This window comes from Psammomys obesus, unplaced genomic scaffold (assembly GCF_907164565.1).
Source record: "Psammomys obesus unplaced genomic scaffold, mPsaObe1.curated_primary_1811, whole genome shotgun sequence".
NCBI classification, from domain to species: domain Eukaryota; kingdom Metazoa; phylum Chordata; class Mammalia; order Rodentia; family Muridae; genus Psammomys; species Psammomys obesus.
The window spans coordinates 37,143,173-37,152,613 of NW_026596046.1; the positions used below are offsets into that span (position 1 = coordinate 37,143,173).

The 9,441-nt window shown below is 41.9% G+C and overlaps 1 pseudogene; it reads right to left on the minus strand.

The window, feature by feature from the left end:
• Positions 1 to 3,237: 3,237 nt before the first annotated feature.
• LOC129688722 (olfactory receptor 51F2-like) lies at positions 3,238 to 4,180 on the minus strand (annotated as a pseudogene).
• Between the last annotated feature and the right edge of the window lie 5,261 nt (positions 4,181 to 9,441).

Consider the following 9,441-nt stretch of genomic DNA (forward strand, 5'->3'; position numbering starts at 1 on the left):
AAAGGCCCTGTGCCCGGATATATTTGGTACTTGTAGAGCTCCTATCCTTTCCATATCATACTAACTCCCCTTTTTTCATATGATTCCCTGCACTCTGCCATGGTTTGGTTATGAGTTTTAGTGTCTGCTTTGAAACACTGCTGTTTATAAATATACAAGAAGCCTACAGAACTCCAAATAGACTAGACCAGAAAAGAAACACATCACGTCACATCATAGTCAAAACACTAAATCTACAGAACAAAGAAAAGATATGAAAAAGATTTTAATAAGGAAAAAACATTTTAAAAACTCAATCAAAGTCACTTGAATAAGTCACTTGTTTCCTGGGTATTCACAGTGCTTTGAATAAGAAACGTTAAGATCTCCTTGTTCTTACTGTGTTGATGTGAACCAAACTTGGAAGTTCTTTGGAGCCTGAGACGCGTAATTTTGGCGGGCAGAACTGCAGGAAGTAGATGCTGGTTTTGAGCCTTAATGAAGGTTTTCTTGCCATGAGCCAGCTTTATGTCATGTAATGACTCTGGAAAAGCCCCACTGAGGTGACTTCCAGGCAGTGGGGGGCTGTGCTGGCTATTTCTTCACACCCTACTGATCTGGCGAATGTCCTTAGGCTCACTGTAATGGAGAGCTAGCTTAAGTTAGAGGCAAATGGTCTTTTCTGCAAAAAACTACCAGCCTTGTTCCCTTAGCCTTGTTTCCTAACACCTTTTCTTCTTCTGAAGTGGGGATGTTGTAATTGACTGGGTAGCCTATGACATGGAGAGGGAAGTACTGCCAGGTGGGCTTTTATTTTAGGCTTTGAGAAAAGAACTACTCTAGAAAAAGGTGTGTTTAGCTTGTTTTTTTAGCTCAACAAATGAGAAGCAATCAAGCAGGTTGGGGAGACATAATGGTTTTCTTCAGAAAGAACTGGGATGGGTGTAGATTGACTTGAGTCCTTTTGACAGAACTGTGAAGAGCCAGTGAAGGGACTGGGGAGTTGGAAGTCGCTACGGTGTTAGGAGAAGAATCATTGCTATCCTCACTGGGTCAATGCTTATCCCGCAAGGGATGCCTTGCAAAGGCTGCATAAACATGTCCTGTGAAGACTTTGCATTTAAGAGAAACAGTTATGCGTGCTCTCCTAGAGTGTATCCACATCGAAGGAGCCATTTAAGAGAAACAGTTAAGCGTGCTCTCCTAGAGTGTATCCACATTGAAGGAGCCACTGAGAAAGCAGTCTTGTTCAGTGGAAGATCTTTGATGGACACTCAGGAGAGTCAGTGTATAAAATCTCTAGGTCTAATAAATATGGAAGCAATTTACAATAATTCTGCATTAACTATAAACTTATAAATTCCATATAAATTAATAGAAGTGCTCTATTGGTTTTATGTCTTTTATCTTCTTTTAAATGTGAATTTGGCAGTGTTAAAAAGTAGTTCCTAAGATGTGACTTAAAATGAAGACACCATCTTTGATATCCAGAGGTCGAAGTGTAGCCAGCTACAGGTCAGGCAGCTGGAAGGGAAATCTTCTTTGAATGAATACCCAGTAATCTGATTATTGAACTGACTTTTATACATTTTGAATTGATACCATGTTTCACAAGACTTTTTATTTCCTAGTGAGGCCAGAAAACTGACTTTGTCTCATTTGTCTCCAGTGTCAGGAGAGGCTCTGTTCAACTCAGCAACTCTAAAAGAACAAAACCTGCGTTTGCTTTTATAAGAATAATTTTCCTGCAGGCTGTGTTTAACGCCGTAACGGAGGACCTGAATCATCTGTACTTTCAAGCAGATCACTTAGAAAGTGCTGTTGCTCACTGGATCTCACCTGGCGTTCTTAACAGCACCTGCTAAAATGTTTGCCTACAGTCTTTAAACATTTATAAATACAAAATGTAAAAGCTTTATTATTTAACTAGATTTTTTATGGGTGTAGTTGAAAAGATAGCTGTGTTTTTCCTTACCTGTCTACTCATGTATCAGTTATCTGACGATGCTAACAGAAACGTACTCAAGACTCTTCATCTTTAGAAGTGACCGAGAGCTAGAGTAAAGCAATTCAGAAAACAGCTCTGTCACCTTTGAAGAAGTTCAGCAGTGAGTTGCTGCTCCCTGTCCCTTCCACTCATATGCATATTCTGAGGAATAAGGACATGCTTCTAAAATATTCTTCATCTGTTCCTGTAGTATGAGGATTCTTCCAATAATATTCCCACTGCAAAGTTTAATTATGAAATCTGCTGGTTGTGTGAGCACTGTGTTCATGCCCTTGTAATGGCTATTTCCTGTAAACGCAGCCCATTTGAAGTGCTGTATTTCCCTGTTCTTCATTGGGTGGGGACTGTACCATGGGGTTCTCCTCTACACTAAGCTTCTAGTTCTTAGATACTCTTGCCTTTCCTAAGATAATTTGCATCCTGGAGTGTGGCAGGAGGGAGCGATATGTGGAATCCTCGATGAAGGTCCTGTGATCTTCCTCTCTTCCTTTCTGGATGGTGTCAATAGCTCTGTCACCATTTCCACAGACAGAACTCTCATATCTCTGGACTCCTCAGTCATGGCTTCTGGGTCAAAGTAATCTATACTCCAAGATGGTGACCATTTCTTAAAAAATAAATAAAATAAAAAATTCCTACAATGTTAAAGCAGATCTTTTATTTTAAAGCTTTTTAAATTTCTTTCCAGCTGAGTACTTGGAAAATTAATTTGAAACATCTGCAATTGATGCTTTCTGAAAAAAGGAAAGTCATTTCTCACCAATGGAGAATCTCTAGGTACATTCACCACACTCCTTGGCAGGCCTCATGCCTAGAAGCAGTTGGCCAACACAAAACAGACTCATGATTTTTGGGGGGTGGGGTGTTTGCTTTATTTTGTTTTGTTTTGATTTTTTTGTCTTATTCATGTTCATTTTGATTTTTGTATTTTGTTTTTGTTTTTTTTTGGAGTGAGGAATAGAGAGAAATAAGACAAAGTTAGGTAGATAGGGAGGTGCTGGGATCTGAGAGGGGACAGGGAAGGGGAAATAATAATAAAATATTTTGCATGAGAAAAATTTTAAATAAAAATTAAATAAAAGTTTAAAAATACAAAATAATGAGAGATAATGAGAATCTGCATAAGTGTATGGTGGCAAAGAAAAAAATGGCATTAGGAATGATTATTTTGAATCTGTTTGATTGGATTACACCTCGATCCGGATAACTCTTACGTGTGTGATAGGTGCTTCTCATCTTGAAATAAGTCTTTATGTGATTAATGATTGTGGAGCATGAGGTCCTTTGCGATATACAAGTTTGAGAACGGCTTTCTGAATTGCTTTGTTTTCACCCTGTAGACGATGTGCTTCATCACAGGGGGATCAGCAGGCACATGTTCACGATGAGAGCGGGCACATAGGGTGGGGCATGTTTTCCAAATCTGTGGACAACGGATAAGCTGATTAAGGGGATGTAGAAGATGGCCAGGGAAGTGATAGGAGAAATGCAGGTGCTGAAGGCCTTCTTCCTTTCCCCAGGGGATGCCATGCTGAGCATCCGAGCAAATGATCAGGATATAGAGAGTAGGACAGAGTCCATTCCAGCAGCAGGAATAACTGCAGTTAGTCCAAGCGCACTGTTGATCTTTGTGTCTGAACACGAGAGCGTCATCACACCGGGGTGGAAGCAGTAGGCGTGATGGAACACATGGCTAATGCAGAATGACAGACCTTGAGGAGCAGAACTTGTGGGGTCAAAGTGACAGTTGTCCTGGTAATGACTGGCAGAGCAACTTGTGCAATCCTTGCATGAGTTCAGATGGTAACATAACCCAAGGGGTTTGAGGTGGCCACAAAACCATAAAAGGCCATAGCCAGCAGCACTGATGGTTCCATGAATGTGAAGAGGTGAAGAACATCCGTGATGCAAGCATTGGAGCTGATCTTCCCAGTGAGGCAGAAGGTTCCCAGTGCTGTCACCACAGTAGAGTTGCACAAAACAATGCCGTGGTGGACACCATAGAGAGGAAATAGCACATGGGCTCTTGGAGAGTCTGCTCGGTAAGGGCTACGAACAGGATCAAAGGATTTCCAGATAGTGCAGTTAAATAGAGGCAGCAGAGGGGATGGAGATCCAGGAATAAGCCCATTCTAGTCCAGGGATGCCAGTCTGGAGAAAAGTAGGAGAGGTGGAGGTATAGAAGATTGGCATTATGGTCAATCAGAATCTTGACCTCTTAAATCTAGAATTTCAAAATTATTTTAGTTGAAGTCTGATGGGCATTCAATAAAGTGCATAAAACTTTAGGGCATGGTTCAATTAAGTTTGAACCATCTATATATTCCCAGTAACTACTTGTGACATCAGTTAAGAGGATATTACAGAAGGCTTCCTAATGCCTTACCCTGTCCATTGTCTACTTTATCTGTCACCTTTCTTTTGACTTATATTGCCGTAATTATCAGTTCTTATTTTTGAACTTGATATAAGTAGAACCAACCATGCAAATGATGCTATTTTGTTGGGAGTTTTTCATTCAAAATTGTATGTAGATATATCAGAAAGCTCAGCTGTTTAATTAGATTTGAACTAATTTAAATCTATTCAGCTAAATTTATTTCACATTTATTATTTATTATTTTATATAATCAGAAATAATTTACTTTTAATTAAAACCTTGATCTTTTTAGGAGAGATGGCTCTGGGTTAAAACTGTTTGCTGCTTTTGCAGAGGGCTATAGTTCACCTCTCAGTACTTATGTTGGGATGCTCACAGCTTCCTACATTTCTGACACCCATGTCTGGGGAGGATGGGGAGAGAGGATGGAAATAGGTGGAGGGCATCTCTGGAACGAGGGAGTCTCGCAGGAGTCTACAGGAGTGACCCCAGCTGAGACTTCTAGCAGATGAGGTTTAGGAGCCCAACCTTCTGTAGCCAAGTGGAAATTCCAGTGGAGGGAGGGGGACACTACCCATAAAACCGTAGACCAAAAATTTGCCTTGCTTACAAGAAGTGTAGGCTTGAAAGATAGAGGAGACAGGAGCTCCAGAATTCCACAAGGAGAGCAACAGAACCAAGAAATCTGGGTGCAGTTTTTTTTTTTTTTCTGAGACTGATACTCCAACCAAGGACCATGCATGGACATAACCTAGAACCCCTGCACAGATGTAGCCCAAGGTAGCTCAGTGTCCAAGTGTGTTCCCTAGTAATGGGAACAGGGACTATCTCTGACATGAACTCAGTGGCTGGCTCTTTGATCACCTCCCCCTGAGGGTGGAGCAGCCTTACCAGGCCACAGAGGAGGACAATGCAGCCAGTCCTGATGAGACCTGATAGGCTAGGATCAGATGGAAGGGGAGGAGGACCTCCCCTACCAGTGGACTAGGAGGTGGGAGAACATGGGAGGAGGTGAGGGAAGGAGAAAAGGTTTGGGAGGGAATGAGGAAGGGGTCAACAGCTGGGATACAAAGTGAACAAACTGTAATAAATTTAAAAATAAATTAAAAAAAGATAAAAGATAAAAATGACTACTTATGTACCCGAGTGACTAGAACTGAGAAGAAGGCAAGGAAGAAAATCTCAGTTTCTGACAGCGCATGGAGAAACTGGAGACACCTTGCAGGACTGCTAGCATGTGAGAGTACATTGTCCATAAAAAAAGACAATGCAATTTTCTAAATGTTCAACCATAGACTCACCACAGGACTCAGAAATTCTACGTCTGGGCACTTTTCAAAGACAAATGAAAGCAGATGTGTACATAAGCATACACCGATGTTCCTAACGGCATTGCTTACACTTATAGCCCCAAACTGGAGACAACCCCAGTCTGATCGCCTGGTGGGCAGACTGTGAAGCATCTGGAGGATGGACCAGTGTTAAGACAACAAAGGAAGAGGAACACTGACATTACTGCAGCGTGGATGCGCCTCAGACACACAGCAAAAGGCCCCAGGTGGAAGGTTACACACAGTGTGATTCCATTTGCATCACATAAGCGTGAAAGAGAAGAAAAAACTGGGCGTATGACACACGTGTGCAGGTGTATAAGCTTGTGCATGCTCAGAGACAAGAGGAGGTCACGGGCGTCCTGCTCTGTCATTCCTCAGTTTAGTCCTACGACGTAGGGTCTGTCACTGAAGCTGCAGCGAGGCTGGTGACTAGCAAGCCTCAGTGATCCTGACCTACCTCCCCAGGGCTGGCTTCACCGTCCAGCTCCCATCCCTGATCTTGTACGTGGGTATTTGGGGTTCAGCCTTGGGTTCTTATGCTTGACCAGCCAGCCCTCTTACCTGCTGAGCTGTGATCCTAGTCTTGAAAGGAAATTTGTTTTGAAGACAGAAAGCAGGTTAGTATTTGTGTCTCTCTGGGGTGGGAGCTGGACAGCAACCAGGAAACTATTTTGGATGATGGAAAATGTTCTAAAATTGGGTAGTAGTGATGGTTTCCCTTACAAACACACTAAGTTTTGGATCACATACTTTTCTAACACATATATTATATTCACAACTTTTAAAATTTTATTATTATTATTTATTACATTTTATTCACTTTGTATCCCAGCTGTGGCCCCCTTCTTTGTCTCCTCTCAATCCCACTCTTTCTCTATCTTCTCCCCCTAGTACTCTGATAGGGGAGGCCCTTCTCCCCTTCCCTCTGACCCTAGCCTATCTGGTCTCATCAGGAGTGGCTGCATTGTCTTTCTCTGGGCCTAGTAAGGCTGTTCTCCCATCAGGGGAGGGCATCAAAAAGCCAGCCACTGAGCTCATGTCAGAGACAGACCCTTTTCCTCTTACTAAGGAACCCTCTTGGACACTGAGTTGCCATGGGCTACATCTGTAAATGAGATCTATGTCCTCTCCATGCATGGGCCTTGGTTAGAGTATCAGTCTCAGAAAAGACTCCTGGGCCCAGATTTCTTGGTTCTGTTGCTCTCCTTATGGAGTTCCTGTCCCCTCCAGGTCTTTCTATCTCCCCCTTCTTTCATAAGATTCCCTGTACTCTGCCCAAAGTTTGGCTATGAGTCTCAGCATCTGCTTTGATACCCTGCTGAGTAGAGTCTAGAAATTGAAGTCCTACTCTAGTGATGGATGCAGCATTTAAATGAGGACTGAATATTTTCCCTTACACATTCTGTGTTTTTTGTCTGTCATCCTGTTAGGTGAATAACTGGGGTAACAGAAGCTTTGAAGGGTTATAGTTCCAGCAGCCACATAGCATGCATACATTGCAGTTTCGTGGTATGGATGCATTGAATGTCTGTTAAAATGAGATGAATCCCCAAGATTCAGAAGCAAGCAGTATGTTAGAGAGACAAAGTCAATGGTTCCCCCAAAGAGTTGCTCTTTCAATAGATGAGAGGTTTGGCAGCTTGGGAACTCAAGTGGAAGAGACTTCCAGAAAAAATTAATTTTATGCAAGGCTTTTAAACTAATTAAATTCTGTTCAGTGAGTGGTTAAGGCTTTCTAAGTAGTTTTGGGTTATCTTACTTAATCTTTATTATTTAGGCCAAGCCAAGGAACACCTCTTATTTACCTTTCAGTACTAACAAACGTGGTGTTTGACAAACTATGTGCTACCCATAGTGTCCATTGCATTAACTTTTCCTCACTCTTTTTGGAAGTTATTTTTTATTGATTTTTTTCTACAATATACTCTGAACACATTTCTCCCCCTCTGATTCCTTCCAGATCTTCCCAGATCTTCTCAATTCCTTCTTTTTCCTCTCTCTTTAATAACAAATGTATAAAACCCGAACAACAACAAAAACAATAACCAAGAAACATGCACATGCATACACAGGCACACAGAAAAACAAAAATATACAAGCAATGGACCAATAGAAAAACACCACCACCAACAACAGCAAAAAACAGAATGCTGAAATGAAGCAGTAAAAGAAAAAAGGTCTACAAAAATACATCGTTAGTTTTGTGTTGGCTGATTATTCTGGGTAATTGATATCCTCTTTCAAAGAAAAATGTAATTTTCTACAATGGATTCTCACTGTCCATATTATCTTAACTCTAAACAAAGATTTCAGTATAGGAAAGTAGGAATAAAGAAAGTAGAAACCATATTGTTCAATTCTACTGGACAATTAGGTTAACAAACTAGCAAAACCAACGTACTATGAGCCAGGAGTATTTTAACCTATGTACAACATTTTATTTTAATCTAGAATTTATAGGTTCATTTGTCTTTTTTTTTTAATTTTATTCACTTCAACATCCTTGTTGTAGCCCCATCCCTCCTCTCCTCTCAGTCCCACCCTCCCTCTCAGCCCCTCCACATTTCTGAGGAATAGGGGAGCTCTCTTTCCCATCCAGCAAAGTTTAACAAGTTGCATCAGGACTGAGCTGTCTTCTTCCCCTGTGGCCTGGCAAGGCAGCCCAGCCAAGGGAAAGCGCTCAAAGAGCTGCAAGTGAGTCTCTGTCCATTGCGGTCCCCAATTCCCTTACTAGAGGACCCACATGAGGCTTAAGCTGCCATCTGCTACATCCTTGTAGGGGGCCTAGGTCCAGTTTATGCATGGTCCTTGGTTGATACCTCAGTCTCAGTAAGACCTCTGGGCCCTGCTTAGTTGGCCCTATTGGTCTTTTGGAGCTCCTGTCACCTCCAGGTCCTTTTCTCTTTCCTCCCACTTTTCTACAAGACTCTCTATGCATCACCCAATGTTTGGCTGTGAGTCTCAGCGTCTGTTTTGAGGACCTGCTGGGTAGAGCCTCTCAAAGTACAACTCTGTCAGGCTTCTGCCTGAAAGTTTAGCAGAGCATCTTTTATAGTGTCAGGGTTGTCACTTTCCGATAGGGTGGGCCTTTCATTGGGCTCCAATGGTTGGGCATTCCCTCAGTCTCTGCTCTATCTGTTCTCTCTTTATCTTGCACATCTTGTAGGCATGGTAAATTTTGGGTCGAAGTTTCTGGGGGTGTGTTCATGTTTCGCTCCTTCTGGTAGGAGGCTAGTCTAGATAATGGGTGTTCTCTTGAGTCTCTATGGTTTCTGCTACTAGGAGTCTCTGCTTGAATCTCCCTAATTTCTTCCAGGAACCCACCCTGACTTGGGTCTTAAAGATCTCCCTGCCTTAAGTTTCTCATTTCTCTACAGGCCTTCTGTCCTCTTGACCCTGCTCTCCCTAGGTCTGATCTCCACCCTCTTAATTCTCTGTGCCCCTCTCCTACCTTTGTTCCCTCTCTTCATCCACTACCGCTGTCTTTTCTATCTTCCTTTCTGAGTAAGATTTATGCATCCTCCCTTGGATCCTCTATGTTACTTACCTTCTTTGGGTTTGTGCCTCATAGTATGCTTATCCTGTACTATATGGTTAAAATCCTTGTAAGTAAGTACATAGCATGTGTGTCTTTCTGGTTCTGGGTTACCTCACTCAGGATAATCTTTTCTACTTCCATTCATTTGCCTTCATCTTTCTTTCTTTCTTTCTTTCTTTCTTTCTTTCTTTCTTTCTTTCTT